At 39.4% G+C, this 25,408-nt stretch overlaps 1 long non-coding RNA gene and 1 pseudogene across 1 annotated transcript in view; one reads left to right on the top strand and one right to left on the bottom strand.

The window, feature by feature from the left end:
- The window catches only part of LOC141522969 (uncharacterized), a 28,819-nt gene extending 13,240 nt beyond the window's left edge, over positions 1-15,579 (bottom strand). The window contains exons 1-2 of the long non-coding RNA XR_012478274.1: positions 15,302-15,579; positions 1,325-1,384 (exon numbers count right to left, since the gene is read on the bottom strand). This is a non-coding gene — a long non-coding RNA (uncharacterized LOC141522969). The remainder of the gene's footprint in view (positions 1-1,324; positions 1,385-15,301) is intronic.
- Positions 1,579-6,954, top strand: LOC141520435 (lipase member K-like; annotated as a pseudogene).
- Positions 15,580-25,408: the final 9,829 nt, after the last annotated feature.

Below are 25,408 nucleotides of genomic sequence, written 5' to 3'. Positions count from 1 at the left end.
GAGGAAACAGGGTGCTCCTGTGTACAGCAAACAATGATGAAATCTGCTGCTCTTTGGCTGGGGGTTAGGTGTCATCTCAGAATACTGAGTAAAGGAAGCAGCACTAGGGCCATATTGGCTGGACAGAAAACTCAATGAGGGACATGACTGAAAGATTTATTCAGAGTCACCTCCAAGGTGATTTAGTTCACCTCCCCTCATTATATATCTATCTATATCTATATATCTATATATCTATATATCTATATATCTATTTCTATGTCTATGCCTATGCCTATGTCTATGTCTATGTCTATGTCTATGTCTATGTCTATGTCTATGTCTATGTCTATGTCTATGTTTGTCTCTGTCTCTGTCTCTATCTCTATCTCTATATATCTATATATAGATAGATAGAAAGATAGAAGACTAAGTGCTTTGAACAAGGTCACACAGGTAGCAGTCTCAGAGGCAGAATTTGAACCTAGATCCCCAGCAGTCAGTTCTGTTTTCACTGGACGATACTTCAGAGAAAAAGGACTGGGACAGAAAAGATAACTGAGGTTAATTGAAAGGAATGAATGAAAAAGGTAAGGCAACAAGCATTGAGTAAGTATTGACTCTATATCAAACAAATAGCAGAAAGACAGTGCCTGTCCTCAAAGAGCTTACATTCTAATAGGTCTAGAGAATGCTTGTAAGGGAGTTAAAAAGGGGGTGGGGAGATGAATGGACCACCATAATGGGGCTTTGAAGAAAAAATTCTGGAGTTCAACCTCAAAACAGAGGAGACACAGTGGACTTGGACTTCTTCCTTAAAATGGAGGTTTTGGAAGAAATCAGAAGGGGTAGACCACAGGAGTCTAATGTCTAATGTCTAATGTTACCTTAAAGTCTGGGGGGTGAGGGGAGAATTTGTCATAGAGATGGTCGGGGAAGAGAGTTGGAAGTACCCTCTGGAGAGAATAAAAAAGAGAATAAAAAGTATCTGTTACATGCTTCCTATGTGGCAGGCAGGCACTGTGCCAAGGGGCAGTGATATAAACACAAAGCTCAGATCTTCCTGTAAGGAGCTTCTGTTCTCCAAGGGGAGTCAGCTCACAGACCTAGGACAGTTGCCAGAGAGAAGTCTGGGTTGTTCTTGGGGAGGTGAATGGAGTCATCAAGCCAGAGATTGACAAGCTCTTTCCTGAAACCATCGATTTGATCACATTCTCAAAGCAAAGACTGAAACTCTGTTGATCACAGGACATTAATGTACCCTCACTTGATAAAACTTGCTCTGATAGAAACCCATCTAATGATGTGCCTTTTTCATATAGGTACAAAATGTGGTGGTTCTTACCTATGGTATGTTTCTTTCAAGTCTTGGGGAATTCCCATTGCTGGTTTATGAAAGTCCATCCTGATAACCCAGAAGTAAAATTGAATATTGTGAGTTGTTTTCAGTATTAGCAAAACTATTCTAAATTGACTATATGACTATTGATGCTCTTCAATCTTTTGGGTCAATTCACCTGCAAAATGGAATGTATAATTATTGTTTCTTTGTTATATGCTGTGCCAAATGGAATTTCAATATTGTAGTTATAACCAAGGATGTGCTTTTTCTTTGTACAGAGTCAGGTAATTTCTTATTAGGGTTATCCCAGTGAAGAATATGAAGCTGTAACTCAAGATGGTTACACTCTTTCAATTAATAGAATTCCTCATGGAAAACCAAATGGTCATCATTCAGGTATAGTATGTGTTTGGTTAAATTTTCCAATTTATAACACTCCGGGGGCTTTGAGCTCTTGCTTCCACATGGAGAAACCAGGTCAGAGAAATAATTTAAGTTCAGAGAAATAAGGTCATGTCTCATTCAGATTATTGTGATTCATTATGCATACCTCATTTCAGGAAGATGGTGAAAAGCTATAGGACACTCAGAGAAGAATGCCCAGGGAAAGGGTGAGTTCCATTGTGAAAAGGTTTTTGGAGTATGGAAATGAAAATCAGGAATCCAGCCTAGAGACCTATGCATGTGTCAGGGAAGGTTGGATTGAATAAAGTACCTTGCCAAATAAATTTCAGTTGGTACTATCATTGATTTTAGATATGTTCTGTCTCTGGTAAAGAGACAGAAATGAGGAAATATGGTTTCTACCATATACTATGGTATTGAATGACTTATAGAAGAGGGGGATTCAACTGGTCATTCTTGACACCAGTTGTCAAATTTTGATACAACAGATGGAAGTTACCATAAATAAGATATAAAAACCTCCCTAATATTTGGAACTATCCAGAGGTAAAATGAGCTACCTCAAGAGGTTGTGAGTTCCCCTTTATTAGTACAGAGGCTGGACCTTGTCTGTTCTACTACAGATGGGTATCTTGTGTGATACCTTGGTCTCAGTGATATCTAACATCATTTTGAATTCTGAGGGTCTATGACTCCAAATCCAGAGTTCTTTCTATAACAGATCACATGATGCTAGGTATATGACATAGGTCCTTTACTGAGTGTGTACACTTCATTTTGTGTACTGTCTTTATCCTTTTTCTTTTTGCAAGGCAATGGGGTTAAGTGACTTGCCCAAAGTCCCACAGCTAAGCAATTGGTAAGTATCTAAGGTCGGATTTGAACTCAGGTCCTCCTGATTCCAGGGCTGGTGCTCTATTCATTTCACCACTTAGTTGCCCCCATGTGCATTGTCTTTTGATTATTTAATATACCATTCACTCTTGGTCAAAGGAGGAGGAGAAAAGACAGGTATTATTGAGGTAATGCAGATAATCCATGAAATGTAGACAAAGATATAGTCAAAGAAAACTTCAATAGCTTTGAGGCAATTAGAAAAAATTCTGGTGGGTATGACTCAAGGTGTTCTTTGGGACATTTCACGTTTTAGCAGAAATCCTGTTATTAAATGTTTCCCATGTTCTTTCTCAGTCTGGAGGCCTGTTGAATATCTCCAGCATGGTTTCCTCATGTCTGCCAGAGTCTGGATTTCCAACCTGCCAAACAATAGCCTGGGTTTCCTCCTGGCTGATGCTGGTCATGATGTATGGCTGGGGAATAGCTGTCAGAATGTTTGGTCCAGAAAACACTTGAACTTATCACCAGAGTCCCAAGAATTCTGGGCTTTCAGGTAGGGAAATAAGTAGCATTTCACTTGTAATTTACTTCTAATTTACAATTTGCAATTACTAGGGTGGTTTTTGTCTTATTTCTGGTAACCGCCACCTGTTGTATCAAAATTTGACATCTAGTGTCAAGAATGACCAGTTGAATCCTCTCTTCTATAAGTCATTCAATACAATAGTAGAAGGTAGAAACCATATTTTCTCATTTCTGTCTCTTTACCAGAGGCAGAACAGATCTAAGATTCCCTGTAATTCTTTAAAAAGACAAACTTTAATAAAATGAGTAAAGTATGAGTGACAGGAGCTTTTTCAAGTAGAATAAGAAATAAAGGTTCAAAAACCTTGACTCAGAAAATTTGAGTTCCATATTTTTGTGCTGAAAGATTTGTTTGGAATAAGAAGAGTCAGATTCCTTTTTCTCACATTCCTTCCCCTTCCTACCCCAACTGTGCCTCACTTTTATTTCTTGCCTTTGGGAATAAGGGGGAGACCAAAGGGCAACAAGAGGAGGGAGATTGTATGACCATAGGATGGGAGGGTCAAGATGCCCAAAGCTTAAAAGGAGCCAAGGCACAGATTAGAAAGTACCATATAGATCAGAGAGAATCTTCCTCTTTCCCTGCTTTCCTAAAATGTTGTTTGTCCCATGGTCCTATTTTACAGAAAACCATGCATTTCTCTTTTGACTAAAGTTAAAAAGAGGTAGCCAGAAGGAGGTGTGTAAACTTCTAGACTTGGAGTCATGAAGACCTACCTCAAATACTTACTACCTTTGTGATGCTGGGCTCACTTAGTCTCTATTTGTATTAGCTTCTCATCTGGAAAATAGGAATAATAGTACCTCATTTACCAGGGTTGTTATGAGCATAAAATGAAGGAAGGAATCAAGGTTTTAAAAGTGCCTACTCAATGCCTCTTCTTTGCTATCTGTTTCACAAGTATCTCACAATAAGCTTAGGAGGTAGATACTATTATTATCTCCATTTTGCAGTTGAGAAAACTGAAGTAAAGTGACTTAGTCAGGCTTACACAGCTAATAAGTGTCAGAGTCTGGGTTTGAATTCAGGTTTTCTTCACCCCAGACCCAGCACTCTGTTCACTGTTCTATCCAGCTGCCATGATCACTTTTGAGATAATTATCAATCTCCACTAATCAGGAGAGTTTTCCAGTCACTCATAATATTTGAAACATGCTTTGCAAATTTCACAACTCTGAAAGTATTTTTAACAACTTTTGAAAAAAATACCATTATAAATTTAGTTTGAAAGATTGCTTTTTTCTCTGTTGTTAAACTAGCTCCAGAAATTTCCTATGTAACCAATGCTCTAATAGAACTGATCTCAATTAGATGAACATGCTTGATTATGGAGCTCAAGCCATCCAGATTTTTTCAATCCATGTGACTGCTGTGCTTGTCATTTCATTAATGAATGAGTGGTCCAGATGTTGGACTAAGTGCAAATACTAAGCAATGAAAAAGTCCCCTCCCTCAGGAAGTTTATGTTCTGCCAGGGGAGCCAATCTATATCTATGGAAATGTATCCAGATAAAATCAATATAAAGGTTTTTGGAGAGGAAGAACCCATGATCAGAACCCTTTGTCCTTGTAGAGGACATCAAGTGGGGTCTTTGTTGCTCTTCCATCTTTCTCCATGATGCACCACTTTCTTGTTCAACCTCACACGTCCTTGACTGGGGGAGGAGAGTGGATCTTTGATGTCACTTGTGCATGAGTCTTTGCTGATGAGATGAATCTAAACATGGGAATTATTTTTTTACTCTCTTTCCACTGGCTTATTTTGTCTTTTGTTCCTGTAGCTATGATGAAATGGCCAGATATGATCTTCCAGCCATTCTTGACCTCATCAAAAAAGAAAGTTGGCAAAAGAAAATTTATTTTGTGGGACACTCACAAGGGACCAGCATTGGTAAGCCAACACCCCCTTTAGGATGCTGGAAGAACTAAACCCTTTTGGAATTAGTAATTGTTGTCCAGTAGTTTTCACTTATGTCCAGGTCTTCATGACCTCATTTGAGGTTTTCTTGGGAGAGATACTAGAGGGGTTTGCCATCTCCTCTAAATCATTTTACAGATAAGGAAACTTGGGTAAATAGGGTTGAGTGGCTAACTAGTAAGTCAATTTGAACTCAAGAAAAAGAATCTTCCTGACTCCAGGTTTGGTACTCTATCTTCTGGACTCTATGCCATTTAATTGCTCCTGGAGACCATGGAAGGATATTTCAGTTGCCTGTGGCATCCTTGTTGGGGCAGAAGCAGTCTACTGGAGTGCTCAGAGAACTGGGATGATAGGATATCTGTCTTCAAATCCTGTCCCACATGGTAACTTCAGTAGCTGAATGACTACTTGCATTTCCCTTACCTCCCTCATCTACAGCACAGGAAGTTTGATTTTTACATGTCAACCCTTCTGCACTGCTATGAGAGGACTTTTGATTTCAGTTGACATGTTTTCTGGTTTGTTAAAAGGAAGACATCAAGTGGGGTCTTATGAACTATAATTTTTATCAAAATGTGTACTTGAAATGAAGCTTAAATCTCTGGGTAACTTCAGACCCTCAAAAGTCAGTGGTCTATAGAATTGAATTTCCTTTAGTTTTGTTTCATAGAATATGTGTGCAACTGGCAAACATTTTCCAAATATCATTTGCATTTTCATTCATTATTCTGGCTATTCATCTCTCCACCTTACCCACCAAAGGAAGTTTTCTCCTTAATCCATTTATCCATTTCCTCCCGTCACATTAATTGTATCACGTTTGACTTCCCAAGCTTTGTGCTAGTTGCTGTAGAGTGTAGAAAGTCACGACAGTAAACATTTATACAGCACTTGAAAGTTAACAAAGTACTATAAGGACCATGGCTCACTTGATTCTCACATCAACCTTGTCACATAAGTCCCCTTGCTTGCCCTTTATATAGATGGTAGAGCTGAGACTCAGAGGCAGCAAGGGGAAGAGACAGGAGAATGTTGATTGAGGTGAAATTGTGGAAAAAACTTTAATAGGAAGGATGGATTTGATGTAAGAGAGACTGGATGCAGGGAATGCACATAGGAGACAACTGGCACAGTCTAAGCAGGAGATAGAATTGGACTGGTGGCTGTGGGTTACTGAATGAAATGATTTAGTTGACTTTTCTCTTCTAGCCTTAGCAGCATTGTCAACCTATCCCAAAATAGCTGAAAGGATCAAGATCAATTTTTAACTGGCTCCACTTTCCATTTTTAATCATTTGCATGGTTCTGTGGCCTTCCTGATGCATCTCCCTAAAGATTATTTAAGGTAAGTGTCACTTCAAATAGCAATGAACTTTCAGGTACCAGAGGCCCAAAGGAAAGGACTCTCAGGACCTTCTGAGGTCTTGACCCTTAGGCATCCTTCTTGGGGAAGAAGCAGTCTACTTTAGTGGTCAGAGAACTGGAATGATAGTACATCTATGTCCAAATCCTGCCCCACATGCTAACTACAGTAGCTGAGTGACCGCCTGCATTTCCCTTAACTCTCAGAGACCTATCTGTCTCCCTCTACAGGAAGTTTAATTTTTTACATGTCAACCCTTCTGCATGGCTATAAGAGAAGACCCTGAGGAAACTGAGTCTACTTACTTCTGCTTCTGGGACTTAGATTCTCATGGATCTTTGGGATATTTAGGGCATTATACTATGACTTTGGACAGAGCCTTGGGTTATCTCAGTCGCCCTGGTCACTATTGCTCCTGGAGTCTTCTACTATAAATTTCAACTCTTCTAGAGATTTCTGGGTGAACTCTTTACTCTTGCTGCTCCAGGTTACAGAGCATTACAAGCTATGTGGGTCTCTGATGATTCTTTTGGGAGGTTACCATCTTTCATGCCTTAGCACATGGTGTTCTTTGTTATTGATGTTCTGTCTGGCTTTGAGGGTGCTTCTTGGATGGAAGCTTCTTTGCTCATCAGATATTTTTATCATTATTTGTACTTTTGTAATACTTCAGTTTTTATCTTGTTTGGGGCAGCCAACTTGGTCAGAAGCACTCCTCATTTTTTAAAGAGAGCTTTCCTGAATGGTTTCCTGTTTCTTCCCCTCCTACAAGAGTTCTATTCTCCCTTTACTGTTGCCTTTCAGAATTTTCCTAGCCCCACAAGCTAGTCTCCTCTCCTTTTCCTTCCTTCCTCTCTCCTATCCCTACCTAGTTCTCTTTTCTCTTAGAGGCCCAGAAAACATCTCTCTTAATTTGGTGATTTTTATTAGTTCCATTACTGGCCTATTCTAAAGATGTTTATTTTTCACTTGGGATTCACAAACAAACTACAAATGTGGCCTCTTCCCTTTAAAGAGGCCTCAGAATGTTCTTGGCTCCCTCTCAGAAACCCTCTGCCCACCACATCCTCAGGCATGCAGAACCTATTCAGGTGGGCTGGAGAGGAAGCCAACAACTTGCATCTTTGTTTCTAGTAACTAAAGACAGGTATCACTGGATTTTTGCCAGGAGGAAAGGGTATTTTGGGGAATTTTTTTTGGTTTTGCTCATTGCTGTATTTCAGGACCAGTTCCCTTTGGACCCTGACTGGAGCTTGAGAGTGATGAATAGGGGCTTCTACGGAAAATGATCCCTGCCAGATCATGTCTGCTGAACAATGTCTAAATTTCTGAGAAACCCATCCCTAGTGTACAGGTGGGAGGGAACAGGTATCTACTATTTCTCATAGATATATTTTTAACATAACATTTTGCAGATCTTTTTAGGTGAAAAGGAATTCCTTCCAAAAAACTTTTTAAATCGCTTCATTGGTCAGGAACTATGCAACCATGAGATCTTTTCTACAATTTGTGACAGCATCCTAATGACTTTAGTCAGATTTAATACCATGAAATTCAACAAAATAAGTAGAATAAATGCACACACACACACACACACACACACACACACACACACACACACAAATATACACCCACCCTTGTTGGGAGCCAGGGTCTCTAAGCTGTTTGACACAGTCGTGGCAAGAAGACTCAGGGCAGTCACACTGCCTGATGGAACAACATTTCCTTCTTCAATATATATAGGGATTCCATGTATACCCATATTTATAGGTCTATTATTGATTGCAAAACTTACTCATCCTAATAGTGGAATGACTATAAAGGAAGGATTTCAGAGAAATTCCTTGAATAAAACAGATTGTGAACTCTGTCCAAATTTAACAGGACTGCCTCTCCCTGAGACATACAAAAGGCTTCAGCATTATGAAATCTTTGGAAGACACAGCACTGGGAGTTCCAGGGAGATGTCAGAATATATATAGGGAAACCAGATACAAGATGGGTCATATAGAATTCCAGGGAAATTAACAGTTTTGCCCCCCTTATTATACACAGGAATATATGATAAAGATGGTGAGAGAATAGTTAGTATAGGTAACCAATATGTGAACTTTAACAGCCTTAGTTTATTGGCAAAGAATAAAAAGTCATAGAAACCGTAGCGTCTACCAACAAGGGCTGAAAGGAAAATTAGTTATTGAAGGAGTTAACGGACAGGTGGACAAACATAGCTACCGTCACTATAGGTTGTCAAGGGAGCATATCGAAAACATTACATATGTGGTACAAAAACATAGAAGCATTCCATTAAACAAATTATATCAAAGATTATTCTAAGGAAAGTTCTGTTTAATCAATAACTTTACTATGCAGCAAACAAGCTAGGCAACAGGCAGGTTGAGGTCATCACGGTCTGAGCAGGGACAAGAAAATTAATTACATGATTGATAATCACACTTGTAATCACTACATGATCAAACTTGTAACCATATGAACTATGTGATTAATGATGAAAATTGTACACTTTTGTAACCAAGGAAATGATTTTAGCTTGCTTGTTTCATATGATTCTAAGACTATAAAAATAAATCTAAGCAGCTGACAGTCAGTCAACCTGCTCCTGCCTTTACCCACTTGTTGACTCAACTCATTTCGCTGACTCTATCCCTCCTGTCAAGTTCCAAGGACCCCGCGGAGGCTGGATCCCCGCACACCCTAATGAACAGAATAGTTGTAGAGCATACATGTGGTTGTAGAGCACTTTCACTTGACTCCCGTGCTATCCCTGAAACTCCCTCTCTTTCCACAATGCTAGTAGGAGTTGACTGCATGATCTCAATTGACTTTTTAACACCTTTAATGTAGTCTGGGTTCTTCCTCTAGCACTTTACTGAAACATAACTTTCCTCAAGCCTCTGCAGCATGTGACCCTGTTGGGGTTTGATGCGGAGTGTCTGAGAAATAATTCTCTGATACAGGCTTTCCCTCAGTCAAGTAGGAATTTATCAAACACTGCCATAGAACAGTGGACTAGGCTTGGAAAAGACGCTATCAAAGAGAAATTTTAAACATGCTTCTTAAAAAGGATAGAGAAAAAAGATACATGATGCATGTGGATACTGGTCCCAGGGATGGAAAGTACTGACAAGGGGCAGCTAACCTCTAATAAAGTCATAAACATATTGGTAAATGCAAGTCAGAGGTAAGTGATGCCAATAGGGGGCAGGCAGGACTAGTCATAAACTTAAAGGATAAACTGGGATCCTCAAGTAATAAAGTAAAAAGGCAAGGGTGGCCTTAAGGAGATCTGGGGCCTCAAGGGGATCCAGAGCAGAGGAGGCTGATAAGAGGGCAGTTAGAAGACAAAGGGGACACAGGCAGATCAGGGAACAGAGAGGCAGTTTAAAAAAAAAAAGAGCTTTCAATTAAGTCATGAACTAGAGTTCTAGGGTTTAGTGTGGGGATTCAACAGGCTTCTTAAACCTGTTGATCAACCTCTTCTCCTCAATGTTCACTTCTCCCTGGACTTTTGTGACATTGCTCTGTCATGGCTCATTCCCTCTGACAGATTGACTCTTCTTAGTCTGCTTTGCAGAATCTTCCACTGGTTCCTTCTACTATTGGTCCTTGGTCCTGGGCCTTCTCCTTCCTCTACACTGTCTATCTTGGTAATCTCATCAGCTGCCATTGAGTTAAGCACCCTCTATTTGCAAATAACTTCTAAATTAACATCCTCCATTGCCTGCTAGATATCTCTAACTGGATGTCTGGTAGGCATAACAAATATACCATGCTCAAAACAGAATGCATCACCTTCCCCCCCTATGCCTACCTCCTTCTCACTCCTCCCCCCAACACCTTCCAGTCCCTCAGACTCCCACCTTGGGAGTCAGCATATATCCTTTGCTTTGCCTCTGGTGGCCCCATATTTGATCAGGGTCCATTCTACCTCCTCACAGCCTTTAACTTATTTCAGAGACCTTTCACAAATGCTTGTTGGGTGATTGACATCCATCCAGACACAGACTTCTATTCTGATTTAGATGGTCTCTCAGATCCTCCCCATTTTCAACACATTGACTCTTTTCCAACAAGCATGGCTCCAATTCAATTGTAAAAAAGATTTCTCTGGGTCTAGCCCAACTGAAGGTTCTTCATTAATCCACAATCCCAATTCATTAGTCTGCAAATACTCCAGTCAAATTTTGCTAGAATGCCATCAGTCATGAAAGGAAACTAATGTTTAAAAAATATCTCTTAATTTCTATTTTTACAGAGTCTCAGTGTTATATATTTTTCACAAATTCCGGTAGGGTCTTCTGTTCAAGACATACGCCATTTTGTGCAGGTATAACTTTTCTAATTTGATTCCAAAATAATTCACTGAGGATAGTTTTCCTCTATTCTGGGTTACCCTTTCAATCTCTTTCTATTGCCTGGACCCTAGAGAAGCTTTCAGCTGCCCAAACACGGCTACATGGCTATTCCTTGATTATGCATTGACTCAGTGATATTACTTAGGAGGACAAGTAGGTGATGGAGTGCATAGCACACCAGCCCTGGAATCAGGGGGACCTGAGTTCAAATCCAGTCTCAGACACTTAATAATGGCTTAGCTGTGTGACCTTGGGCAAGTCACTTAACCCTAGTGCCTTAAATAAATAAAATTTTCTTAAAAATGAGATTACTTCCATCCCTCCCTACATTCAGACTGTTTTTATGCAGCTGACGCAGGCCCCCAAGCATCTCTCTTTGGGCCCATTTACAATTTTAGTATTTCATGATATTTAGTTATGTAGAATGACTGGGACATCGTTGGTATAAATAAATAAGCATATAAGTCCACATGCATATGGGTGCATAGATACATTTACATATATACTAATCCATAGAGACATCAACTTTACAATATGTATATATTCATATAAACATACATATGTATGGGGGCATGCTTATTACATGTGCAAATGAATACAAATATATATATACCATGGACCAAAAGTCTTCGTTTCATTTTAAATTAATGGAGCATAAAATTGCACTAAGACCTCTGAAGTACAATTAGCTTGTGAAAAGGAACACCCGAAAAAAAAAGGAACAACCGTGTTCTAAATACAATCTAGCTCCCATGTTTCCTCACACCCTCATCTCACCAAAAGTTCAATTAAGGGAGTTCCAGAAAAGCCCAGAAGAGATCAAAGGGACAGGAGTTGTTCTATTTGTCTTGGACACCACTGAAAGGAGAGGTACCTTCACAGGACTCTTTCCTTCCTAACACTCAACACCAATCATCACTAGTATAACTCCCCTGGTTTGGGAACCCAGGGGCACCAATGTGCACATCCTTCAATGCTGACCTGGAATCATTTCAAGTTCTGTGGAATATTCTTCCTCAATTCCCCCCCCCCCCCATTACTCCTAGATGGGTGGATAGGCTTAGTTCTTTAGGGTCATGGCCAACTTCCCCGATTAGGTATTATAATTAATATTATGAGGCCTGAGACCATCAGCATGATCTTATTCTCCAGTAAGAGAACCAGGATGACTTCACTGTCTATAGAGACCAATGACAAGCCACCCTCTATGACAGGGGTCAGCTTCCACTTGAGTTTCTCAATTGCTATTAATGAAAAGGTCATTGAACTGAAGTTTCTTATTGATTGCATCAGTTAAGGAATTTTGTAGATTTTTAACAAATGCAGCATTTTTATAGGAAAGCCCTGAAGGCAGTGCTTGCTGTACTGAGCTTCTGGTCATCCAACAGTAAATAGAACAGAGTCAAAGATCTTCTAACACCTCCCAGGCAATTGTGGGACAGGAAAAAAGAATTGTAGCTTGTGGCAGCCAAGTGTTGCAAAGGGAGCCTGTTTTCATTTCACACTCAATATCATCCAGAGTTTTGAGGCTGCATGTTTTTAGTACAGGAGTGGAGTTCAGACCCGTAGTTTCTCCTGTAGGGAATTTCCAGTCAGGAAAACTTCCTTTACCAGTGCAGATTGATATATTTTCTGAGCACTGAGAAGCTGCAGCAGGGTCACAAATCCCCATGTGTCTGTTCTGTAGCCAGCTCTTTATTCATGTGTCATGCTTGTTCCATGTGAGGGTGGGTAGAGAAGGAAAAATCATAATCCAAACATGTTCCTCAATGAATCAACCATTTTCCTCCTTCCCCCTTCCCCACTTACTCCTTTTTTTTAGTTTTTGCAAGGCAAATGGGGTTAAGTGGCTCGCCCAAGGCCACACAGCTAGGTCATTATTAAGTATCTGAGGCCGGATTTGAACTCAGGTACTCCTGACTCCAGGGCCAGTGTTCTATCCATTGCGCCACCTAGCTGCCCCTTTCCCCACTTATTCCTAATGTCTTTCTCAGTTGGCTCTCAGTAACTGTCCAAGGTGAAATGATTTGAATAGTAAAGGATTCAGAAAGCTATTGGGGAAGATTAATGGAGCCCTTGGATGCTAGTTGGCAACAATTACTCACTGAGGAATCCTGTTAAATGTGATAAGAAGGATGTCATATCCTTGTGTTTTACAATCTTGTCAGAAAATGGAGTATCCTCTCCTCAAAATCAACACTTAATTTTTGCTAAGAATTATCTCATATAATATCATTATAATTATTATCACTTCAATTCTGTTAAATTAGTTAAAATAACTTCTTATCACAATTTTTATCATATTTTTCAAGACAAAGTCTCAATCAAATCTCTTTCACTCTTCTCTATGAATTGTTAGGCCTTGTGGTAAATGAATTCCATTTGGATGGTCTTTCTCAGGTACCAGTGATCTTTAGATAACATGGACCTCCAGAGGACTTACATTGAAGATACATAATATATGTATGGGTCATTCTCAAAATAAAAAAATAACCTCACAAATATGAGAATCTAGTCACAAAGATGAATAGTTTTCCATGTTCTTTAAAATTTTCCATTATTTTACTATCGCTCCTCATTGAGTTATCCTAGAAAATTGCCTCCCATATATTTTTATTTAGCACTATTTTGTGCTGCCTCCAGAGCAGCTGTTCTCTAGATACTTAGCTTGGTCCTACCTCCTCATATAGCACACAAGGAAATGAGGAAATAGAAGGTAAATACATAGTTTCCAAGGCATGGACCTGTTCCATTTTTCATCTGTAGCAGAGGGTTAACCAGGGAAAGTTCCCATGGAGTTGGAAACTCACTCTGGCTCTGGGTGGAAGGACATATGCCTTGATAACTCTTTATTCATCCATTTAACTGAAATATTTTTCAAATATGATTGGTGATTAAGAAGAAACACAGTTGTTCTATCAATGCATTTTCTTCCTTAAGATTCTAGCAAGGTGAAGAATCCATCGTTCCAAAGGGAATGTTCCACTATCTGACACGTAACTGCTATGGTTGGGGTAGAAGAAGGGAGAAAAGAAGAGACAGCCATGTTTTTAATGATAGTCATTTAGCATCTGAGAAACCTGCAGGACAGCAATGGTAGTAGACATAATGCCAGGCTTAGTCAAGAAGATGTCACTTCAGATCCCATCCCTGATGTTCATTAGCTCTTTGGCCATTGAAGAAGCCACTTAATCCTTATGAGATTCAGATTTCTCATCTCCCAAATAGGAACTACCTCCAAGGGATGTGGTGAGGATCATCAAATATTCTGAAATCCAGGTTGGGATTATTATTTGTTATCAGGAGTTTAGCCTGGATTCTGCCTAAGGTTCCTTATGTCCCTAATGATCTATGGTCATTGATTTTGGCCTTCTTTTCAGTCTGTTAATTCAAAGAGATTTGAAGCTTATGACCAGAGGAGTCCTGCTTTGAATATGAAGTATTATAATCCGGTAAGATTATCTCCAAATACTAACTTGGGTAAGGGGAGAATAGTGAAAACTATACCTAATAATTTATCTCTTGACAAAGTTGGTGCTATGGACTCCATAACCTAGGCCCCCATGTATCCTGTAACAGGGAATCACTGATATTATCCTCTTCCATGAAATCGCCTTGGATTGCTGGAGATTACCAATAGACTGCCTTTGGAATTTCAAAGATCGTGACCAGACAGTAGGATATATGTATCCTGGTCCTCAAGCTCCCCAAGAGCAGACCCTTTGTGGGGACAAAACATGAAGGCAGATTGGGACTACAGCATGCTTCCATTTCAGTGTAGGTTTAAGAAGTTTCTTAGTCACTAAGTATTCTGGGCACACAAACCCTATGATTAAGATGAGACAATCCCCAGGCCTCTGGTGAACTTTGATGTTCAGAAATGATAGTCACTCATTCTCTACATTTTGAAGATTTAAAAGTCAATTATTCTACTTCTAATTATTTAGAGTTATACTATGTCTTCTAATCCATCAATAAATCTTTTCCTCTTGGCATGGTGGACAGAGAGCTGACTTCAGAGTCAGGAAAACTTAGGTTCAAATTTTCTACATTTTTATCTGTGTGATCCTACCCAAGTCCCTTAAATAAAATGTGACAAAGAATGAATATACTAGGTACTCGGATATAAAACCAAAGTTATTTTTGTTCCTCAAGATCTCCATAGCTGGCCAGGATAATCCCTCTCTGCCTGGAATCAACAGGTTTGGGTCTGTTAGGATATAGGCCAATATATTGGCAAGCCTGAAACTTGGCTCCAAAACAAATTGCCACAAAGCCCCTGAAATCTATCTGTGGACTCCTTAAGGGTCAATGAATCCAGGTTAAGAACTCCTCTAAAGAGAAAGGAAGAGAGCAAAGATTCCAACTTTTGTTATGAAACAACAAGTTTATCAAATGCCAGAAAGACTGAGAATGAAGGCTAATGTTTTTGTTTTTACCCAAGTTGTGTTTTTACCCAAGAAATGCCCAAGTCAAAAGGAGAGACATTCACCTTCTTTCAGAAGTCTCACACTTCCATACTCTTGCTGAGCCCTGAAACAGGTAAGAGGGAATTCCTTCCCAGAAGGCAGTTCTCCCTCATCTCCTCTCTTCCAGAAGGCAGTTCTCCATCATCTTCCCTTCCTATTGATCTCCTACCTCATTTTTCATCTTTCTTTTCTGAGGGAAGATGAAAAGGAGAATAGAGCCAGAAGGAGAACATTCAGGTGTAAGTCACTTCACTGGAGGAAGACTCCTAAGCAGACCTAGACTGGCTTTGTTACATCTTTGTTTCTGCTTTTCATTTAGACCACTCCTCCTTATGACACAAGCAAAGTGAAAGGACCAATGGCTATTTGGTTTGGTAAAAAGGATTTGATCTCTAGTCCAAAAGATGTCAGACAATTCCTGTCTAAACTTCCAAATGTCATTCACCAAAGTTATATCCCTTCTTACAATCAGCTTGACTTTTTGTGAGGAAATGAATCATATTTTTATGTTTACTCTGAAATCATTTCTATACTCAATAACCATTTGGAAAATTTCAAGAGGATTTAGATGGAAGGAACATCTGATTGGTAATCTCCTTTTCCTTTCTTTTGGGTCATGGATCTCTTGACTTCCTTTGACTCATTGCTTCCTAATAATGAATTAGACTTCATGTGATTAATCTGATAATTTATTCAAGACCTTAGAAATAAAGATTGTTGTTAACACATTTGACTGTCATGGTGATTAAAAAAATTTTCATGGTTGAATTCAACAGTTTGAAGTAATTTTTGCCAACTACTCACAGCCTTAATGGACTGCAAAACCTCTGAAACTCTTTTGCAGATAAGAATAGTGTGTCCATTGTTATTGGGTGAAGAAAGGCGGGCCATACGGGTAGAGTACAAAGATGTTTAAGAAATAACTTTCTTATTTCACATCGACAGGAAACCCCATTGCAGTCAGATGGTCTTGCCCAATTGTAGCAAGGGGATAAAGGGGAGGTTTTTCTTGGTTATGCTCAGGTCATGCTCATTAATCTACATTTTTACCTTTATCACACGTTGTGAAACCCCACTGTAATTTTTTGGATTGGGCAAGTGGATTTAGGGGTCCTAACAAGTGATTTCATTGATGTTGGATGATGTCTAATAAGAAGATATGCCAACTGATACTAACTAGCAGCTGCCCTATAATTTAGGGAATCTAGAGTATTGCCTGGGTACACTGAGAGGTGAGATTTCAACCATGTTCTCCTATAGATCCTTTTCAAAGCTTCTACTCAGTTGCCCCAAACCTTCCTGGATGACATTTTAGCATTCTGTGGGTCTTCAGGTCACACTCACAATATCTATCTCATCCTTTGCTTTCACTTCTTTACCATCTTATGGCTTTTCTCCAGCATCCAGTTGACAGTGGCAATCAGCTCTCATTTGACTTCTTGTACTTAGGTCTTTACTGGAAATGCCCTGCAGTCCAGTCTTTCTACTTTCATGAAGTTAATGAGCATTTCTTAAGCATATACTTTGTGATAAACACTCGCTTCAGAAGCTAAGGATGAAAAAAGAAAAGCAAAAACCATCCTTGCTTTCAGTTCTGAGTTAATGGGACAAGATTCAGAGTGCATGTGTGTATGCATGGATGCACATATATAAGTGTGTAAAATATACATATATATTTTCAAAATGGCAAATAGCTTTGGAATACAAGGTAGATATATGTACAATAAATATTATCTAAGTGTGTATATCTATATCTATATATCTTATGGTAAATTGGAAGTCATCAAGGAAGGATAGGTAGTAGCATTAAGGAAGATCAGGAAAGCCTTCTTATAGAAGAAGGACTTTATTTAGGACTTGAAGGAAGCCAGGAGATGGAGAACAGATAAGAGAGCAAACTTGGCATGGGGTTAGCCAGTGAACTTTCACACAATCATGAGATGAATCATCTTTTTGCAAGGTACAGTAGGAGACCGGTATCATTGGATAGGGGCAACTGGATGATATAGAGGGTAGTGTGCCAGTCCTGAAGTCAGGAAGACCTGAGTTCAAGTATGACCTCAGACATTTAGTAAGTGTGACCTTGGGAAAGTCACTTAACCCTGATCACCTCACACCTTCAATCTATCTTCATATTTGTCCACTGGACTCAAAGAGTCCTGAGGAGAAAGTGAGGCTTGTGACTTATCCCAGTCCCTATCACTCAAATCTAATTCACAGACATTTCATTTCATGGCATCACCTCCCTGATGTTCTCCAAGAACATAGGACAATCCTCCTCCTCCTCACTGGATAGCAGAGTATATAGAAAGTATAAGAAGATTGGAAATGGAGGAGGGACTATGAAGGGTTTTGAATGCAAATGGAAAATTTTATATTTGCTCCTGGAGTTAATTGAAGTTGACTGAATGTCTGAGAAAGATGCTTTGCATTTTAGGTTTTTGCAGGGCAAGTGGGGTTAAATGGCTTGCCCAAGGCCACACAGCTAGTTAATTATTAAGTGTCTGAGGGTGGATTTGAACTCAGGTACTCCTGACTGCAGGGCTGGTACTCTATCCACTGCACCACCAAGCTGCCCCTTGAGTCACATGCTTTGACTTAAGGTTTAGGTCAGACCTCCACAACTGAGTAGAGAATGGTCTTAGGTGGGAAAAACTGGGCAAGAAGAATAATCAGAAGGCTCTTCCAATGTTCCAGGTGAAGATCAACACCAGGGTGGTGCCAGTTTCTGAGAGGAGGAGTGATAAGTGAGGGATTTATTAGAGTCAACAGGACTTGGCGACCAATTTAGTTTGGGAATTGAGAGCAAAGAGACATTGAAGAGAATCCCTAGCTTGTGACTTAGGAGACTGGAAGCATGGTGATGCTGGAAAGCTGGGGAAAGGAGAGGGTTTGGGACAGGATTGAATGGGGGGGGGATAAGTTCTGTTTTGGCCATCGAGCTGAGTTGTTGAGTTTAAGTTGTCCACATGACATTCAATTCTAGATATCCAATAGTATTTGGAGATGTGAGGCCAGAGGCCAGAAAAGACGCTATGCCTGTACCGTGACATCTGAGAATCATGTGCCTGGAGATGATCACTGAATCCATGAGAGAAGATCATAGCAACAAAAAAAAAATAGCATGGAGGAAGAAGATAAAAGGACTCAGAATAGCCACTTGGAAGACACCCGTGGGTCTTGGTGTGACGTGGATGCGGATCAAGTGGAGGAGAATGAAAAATGTTGGTCAGTCAGGTAGAAGGAGAACTTGAGCCAAGAATGTCACAAAAGCTCTCCACGGTCCTGTCATCCACCCTCACTGTTAATTTTTCAGGTATTGTACTGTTCCAGATTCACAACCAAGTGGCAGCACCTATCGCAATGATAGCTTCTGGTACTAGGATATGCCTTGGTATCTATAAAAACATATGCATACATGTATACAGAGATTTACATTATGTATATTTACATCTACATATATATATATATATATATATATACACCTATTATACATGTGCGGAGCCAGTTATGAAAACATTTTTGCACATATGTGTATATTATATATAAATCTTTGAGTCACCTGCATAAAGATGATAGTTAAATCAGTAGACACTGATGAATACTGAGAGAGAAAAGAGATGAATAGAAAATAGATCCTTCTGTCACTGTATCTTCTTTCTTCCTTCCTTTCTTTCTTTCTTTCTTTCTTTCTTTCTTTCTTTCTTTCTTTCTTTCTTTCTTTCTTTCTTTCTTTCTTTCTTTCTTTCTTTCTTTCTTTCCTTCCTTCCTTCCTTCCTTCTTCCTTCCTTCCTTCCTTCCTTTCTTTCTTCCTTTCTTCCTTCTTTCCTTCCTTCCTTCCTTCCTTCCTTCCTTCCTTCCTTCCTTCCTTCCTTCCTTCCTTCCTTCCTTCCTTCCTTCCTTCCTTCCTTCCTTCCTTCCTTCCTTTTCTTTCTTTCTTTCTTTCTTTCTTTCTTTCTTTCTTTCTTTCTTTCTTTCTTTCTTTCTTTCTTTCTTTCTTTCTTTCTTTCATTTCTTTCTTTTTTCTTTCCATCTTCTCTGTACTTTCTTTCCACTTTATCCCATGGGCTCCAGTCTGACATGTCCAGATGCATCTTAGATGATGATGATGATGTTTATCCTTTGCTCTAAAAGAAGACCATGATATTAGGAAGTTGATGCCATGACAAGCACATGAACTGGATTTGAGTGAGGGGTGGGCTGTACTAAGTCACCAGTCTCACTTTCTCCTCCAGAGTCGCTTGCTTTCAAAGACCAGATATGAATCAGGATGACTGGAAATGGCCCTGGACATGAGGCAGTCAGGGCAAACAGACTTGGTCAAGGTCACACAGCTAGTAAGTGTCAAGTATCTGAGATTAGATTCAAGCTCCCATCCTCCTGATTGCAAGGCCAGTGCTCTATCCACTGCGCCAACTAGCTGCCTTGAATATTAGATACCTATATCTGAATGTTATTTTAAACTTAACATGTGTGAAATTGAACTCATTTTTTTACCACTTGACCCTCCCCTCTTTTCAGACTTCCCAGTTTCTGCCAAGGCATCACCATCCTCCAAGACTTCAAGTTAATAACCTTCTGCCATTATCATGGAATCCTCATTTGCCATCATCCTCCATATCCAATAATTTACCAAATCTTGAAGTTTTTTACCTTCACCATATCTCTTGAATCGAACCCCTTTTCTCCCCTTACATAGCTGCCATCATAGCCATCATCACTTCTCATCTAGATTATTACAAAAGCTTCCTAAATAGTCTCTCTACTTCAATTGTCATTCCATTCTCATCCATCAGAGACTGTTTGCCAAAGAGTTTTCCAGTAGGTGCAGATCAGATCCTGTGACTCCCTGACTCAACCAACTCCAATGGCTCCACATTTTCTCTACAGTAAAATGAGGACCTTTCTCAACCTAAACTGCCTAGCATTCCAACATTACTACAGAGAGGGCAACTACAATGAGCTGGACATGTTGTTAAGATAACAGACGTACAGTTGCCAAAACAGCTATTTTATGGAGAACTCCCACTGGGCAAACACTCACAAGGTAGGCAGAAGTGATACCAAGACACACTGAAGGTCTCACTGAAGAACTTTTGAATTGATTGTACAGCATGGAAGACACTGGCATAGGACGGGGTGCCCTCATCAGAGAGGGGCTGCACTCTATGAGGGACGGAGAATTGAAGCAACTCAAAGGAAATGTGACATCTGCCAGTTTAGAGTACCCACCCCAGCGATTCACATGGCCTATTTGTGCCCAACCCGTGGTAGAGCATTCTGAGCTCCTATTGGTCCAATCAGCCACAGTTGGACATAGTGCCATTTTTCTCAAACCTTGTGATGTCATTTTGGTCTTCTTCCATAATGAAGGACAAGAACTAACAACTTGTAGTCCATTTACCTTTTTTTAAGCTAATTGACCCATTAGCTCCTATGCCTCATAATTCAACCAAAGTGGCTTAGCTTTCCTTTTGTAGTGAAACTTAGGGGTCAAGGAGATGCCCATTAATTGGGGAATGACTAAACAAGCTGTGGAACATTAGTGTGAATGTATTATTGTGCTATGAGAAATGACAAGCAGGATAATTCAGAGAAATTTGGAGAAACCTTTACGAATTAATAGGTACAAAGTCAATTGAGCAGAAGAAAGAGAACATTGTCAACATTAGCAGCAACATTGTACAATGATCCACTGTGAATGACTCAGCTATTTTCAACCATACAGCAGTACAAAGAGCCAAAACAATCCCAAATGAACCATGATGAGAAAGTTCTTTTTGTCCCTAGAGAAAGAATTTATTTTATATGAATACAACCCGAAGTATACTATTTTTCTCTTTCTTTTTTTCTTTCTGATTCAAGTCTTCTTATTCAAAAGGACTATATGGAAATGTTTTCTATAACTGCACAAGTAAAACCTAAATCAGACTGAGGTTGGGGGGGTGGGGGGCTATAGAATTTGGAACTCAAAACTATTTTTAAAAAAATGTTAAAAATTGGGGAGGTTACGTGGCAGTGGATACAGCACCAGCCCTGTAGTCAGGAGCACCTGAATTCAAATCCGATCTCAGACATCTAATAATTACCTAGCTGTGTGGCCTTTGGTAAGCTACTTAACCCCATTGCCTTGCAAACCCTGTAAAAATGTTAAAAATTGTTTTAACATGTAATTGGAAAGAAATACAATATCATTAGAAAAAAAACGAAGTGGGCCAGCTAGGTGGCACAATCGGTAGAGCACTGACCCTGGAGTCAAGGGACCTTGAGTTCAAATCTAACCTCAGATACTTAATAATTGCCTGCTTTATGACCTTGGGCAAATAACGTAACCCAATTGCCTTAAATAAATAAAATTTAAACAAAAAGAAGAAAAAACAAAGTGACCAGCTTTTTCTTTCTCTGTCTCTATCTAGTGTCTCTTGCTTTCCAGTAGGCATCCCACACACCTGGAATGAATTTCCTCTTCATCTCTGCCCCAAAGAGTTCCATTCTTCCGTTAAGAATCTAAGTGTGAACATACACACAGGGAGAAGTTGAAGAGAAGGTGTGTTCTCTTTTGATAGTTAAGATGACACAAAATGAGACCACCCATAGCTCAATGAAACTCCAGGCAGAAGGTTTTATTTTTCTCTTTCTCACACTCTTTGTCTTTTCACTGCCTATCATCCCTCCCGTCTAGAGTTCTCTCCTTCATCTTAGAATCCCTTGTTGTTGCTCAGTTGTTTCAGTCAAGTTCAACTCCATTCTGGTTTTTCTTGGCAAAGATAATAGAGTGGTTTTCCATTTCTTGCTTCAGTTCATTTTACAGATGAAGAAACTAAGAAATCCTGATTAGAATCACTAGGTTCCTTCTAATATCAGCTCAAAGACCCCCTTCTTTGTATCATCCTTCAGCAATATTCTACCCCTTCTCCCCTCCCTGAAATGACTTTGTATTTCTTGCATATATATTAAATGAGTGGTGGCTAGGTGATACAGTGTTAGAGCCTTGGAGTCAGGAGGTTGGGACTTCGAATCTAATCTCAGACACTTGACTGTTAAATGGTTGTGTGACCTGGGGCAAGCCAGGTAAGCATTGCGATTGCCTCACATCCAGGTCCATCTCCACTCATCCTAAGTCGGATCTGGCCTCTGGACCCAGATGACTCTGGAGGAGAAAATGGGACTGTTGAACTATCACAGCTCCCCCTCCTGCCCACTCAAATCCAATTCATATGCTTGTCATGGCATCACCTCCCTGATATTGTGATCTTCACAAATGAAGGACGAAACAGTATTATTATATTATGTGGGTTACATTTTATATGGGTTATATATGCAAACAAGTGATATATGCATTATTTAAATGAATTCATAAAAACAAAAAATGGAAAATGAACAAGAGAAATTGCATTAATAGCAATTAAAATAATTCAACTTAGAAATCAAACCAATCTTAATTACAGCAAAGATACCAAGAGTCCAAAAATCATCCTAATCAAGAAACAACTGACTTACTTGCCAAATTATAAGAAATGACTGGCAAAGAAAAGATTGGATTACAATAAAAGTCACCTTTAAGATCTTATCAGAAAGAATGATGGGCATTATGAGCAACATGAAGCAGAGAGTAAATAAAGTTTGGCAAGAGGATACATTGAGCAAAGTCATTTCAAGGACATTCAAATTTAAAATGAAAAAGTAAAAAGGCTACAAATTAGTCTAGACTAATTAATAGAAACTGATAATAATAATGTTTTCCCTTCATTTTTTAATTGAATTTTTTAAAATTTTTGTACAGGTGATGTTTTATACATTATATTCTTGCTTAAGAATAAACCTAATGCCCCCTCTCCCCCCCCAAATATAGACCCTCATGAGAAATAAAGTAAAAGAAAGAGAAACAAATATGTTTCAGTCTAAGTTCTGATACCATCAGCTCTGTCTCAGGTGGATCGTATTCTTTATAAGTCCATCACAGAAGTTACTTCTGTTATTTTTCCACTGTTGTTGTTGCTGATTGTATTTCCCTCCATCCATTCCTTCCCCTTATATTATATTTTCTCTCTCCTTTCACTCTGTCCCTCTTCTAAAATGTGCTGTAGGGTAGCTGAGTGGCACAGGGGACTGATCACTGGCCCTGGGGCCAAGGGGCTCCAAGCCCACATGCCACCCCTGAGACCCAAAAACCACCCAGCCCTGTGGTCCTGGACAGGCCACCCAATCCCAGACCCTGGAAAAAAGTAAAAAAGATAGTGCATTATATCTAACTGTTATCTCTTATGATCTACCCTCTCCTCTATCAGCCACATCCCCCACTTCCCCCGTTCCCCCTTCTCTCCTTTTTTCTCTAGATGTCTATACACTATTGAGCGTACATGCTGTTTCCTCTCTGAGTCATCTCTGATGAGAGTGAAGGCTCCCTCATTCCCCTCACCTTCCCCTCTTCCATGTCATTGCAATAGTTCATTGCAATAAAATTTTAAAAATATCTTTTCTATGAAGTACCTTAGCCTATTCCACCTCTCCTTTCTCTTACTCCCAGTACGTTTCCCTTTTAGTCATTGACTCCATTTTTACAATATATTATTTCTACAAATTCAACTTTCTCCTGTGCTTCATCTATATAAACTCCTTCTACCTGCTCTATTGAATGAGAGGTTTCATATGAGTATTATCAGTATCATTTTTCTATGCTGGAATACATGATGTTCATCATCATTAAGAACCTCATATTTTATCCTTCTCCACTCTCTATGCTTTACCTGAGTCCTGTATTTGAAAGTCACACTTTCTGTTCAGCTCTGGTTGTTTCAATAGGAACAACTGAAATTCCCTTGCTTCATTGAAAGTCCATCTTTCCCCTTGGAAGAGGATGCTCAGTTTTGCTGGGTGGTTGATTCTTGCTTGCATTCCAAGCTCTTTCGTCTTCTGTAATATTATATTCCAAGCCCTATGAGCCCTTAATGTAGTTGCTGTTAAGTCTGTGTGATCCTGACTGTAGCACCAAAGTATTTGAATTGTGTCCTTCTGGCTGCTTGTAATATTTTCTCTCTCTCTCTCTCTTTTTTTTTTTTTTTTGGATCTCTTTCTAGGGGAGAACAGCGGATTCACTCAATTTTTATTTTACCCTCTCCTTCTAGGATATCTGGGCGATTTTCCTATAGGAATTCTTTAAAAATTAGGTCAAGGCTTTCTTCCTGATCATGACTTTCAGGTATACCAATAATTTTTAAATGATCTTTCCTTAATATTTTCCAGATCAGTTGTTTTTCCAATGTGATGTTTCACATTTTCTTCTAACTTTTCATTCTTTTGTTGTTGAAGTACTGTGTCTTGAGTTTTTGCAAAGTCATCAGCTTCCCTTAGCTCCATTCTACATGTGAAGTATTTGCTTACTTCAGAGAGCTTTCTTATCTCCTCTTCCATCTGGCCAATTTTCCTTTTTAAAGCACTCTTCTCCTTAACCTTTTATCCAATTGACCTAAGCTGGTTTTTAACAAGTTGTTTTATTCAGCATTTTTTTGGGATCTCCCTGACTAAGCTGCTGACATTGTTTTCTTGTTTTTCTTGCATCTCTCCCATTTCCTTTCCCAATTTTTCTTCTATCCCCCTTACTTGATTTTCAAATATTTTTTTGATCTCTGTCATAGCATACCCTGAGCCCACCTTTTGATTTTGATGGAGTCTTTAGATGCAGGGGCTTCTACTTCCTCATCTTCATACTATTTAAGTGAGGAGGGGTTATGCTATGTCAGCAGCCTCACTTTCTCCTTCAGAGCTATCTGGGTCCTGTGACCAGATATGAATCAGGAGATGACCCTGGATGTGAGGCAGTCAGAGTTAAGTGACTTGCCCAAGGTCATACAGCTTATGTCAAGTGTCTGAGGCCAGATTTGAACTCTCATCCTTCTGACTCCAAGGTCAGTACTCTATCCACTGGTCTATCTATCTGCCTTCCTACAAAGATCTAATTCTATGCTCACTCCATTGCTAACCTCTATTCATTGTTCCCTCATGCTTCACCAGATACACTTAAACTCTGTAAGATCAGTAGATTATGATGAGCTTTGTGAAAACTTTCTCTACAACCAACCTGTGAAGTAAGTAGTACAAGAATTTTATTGTTCAGATGTTTCATCAGTATT

The sequence above is a fragment of the Macrotis lagotis genome, chromosome 4 (assembly GCF_037893015.1).
Source record: "Macrotis lagotis isolate mMagLag1 chromosome 4, bilby.v1.9.chrom.fasta, whole genome shotgun sequence".
Classification (NCBI taxonomy): domain Eukaryota; kingdom Metazoa; phylum Chordata; class Mammalia; order Peramelemorphia; family Peramelidae; genus Macrotis; species Macrotis lagotis.
Note: the sequence above shows the minus strand (reverse complement) of the source record. Positions and strands in the feature narration are given on the sequence as shown.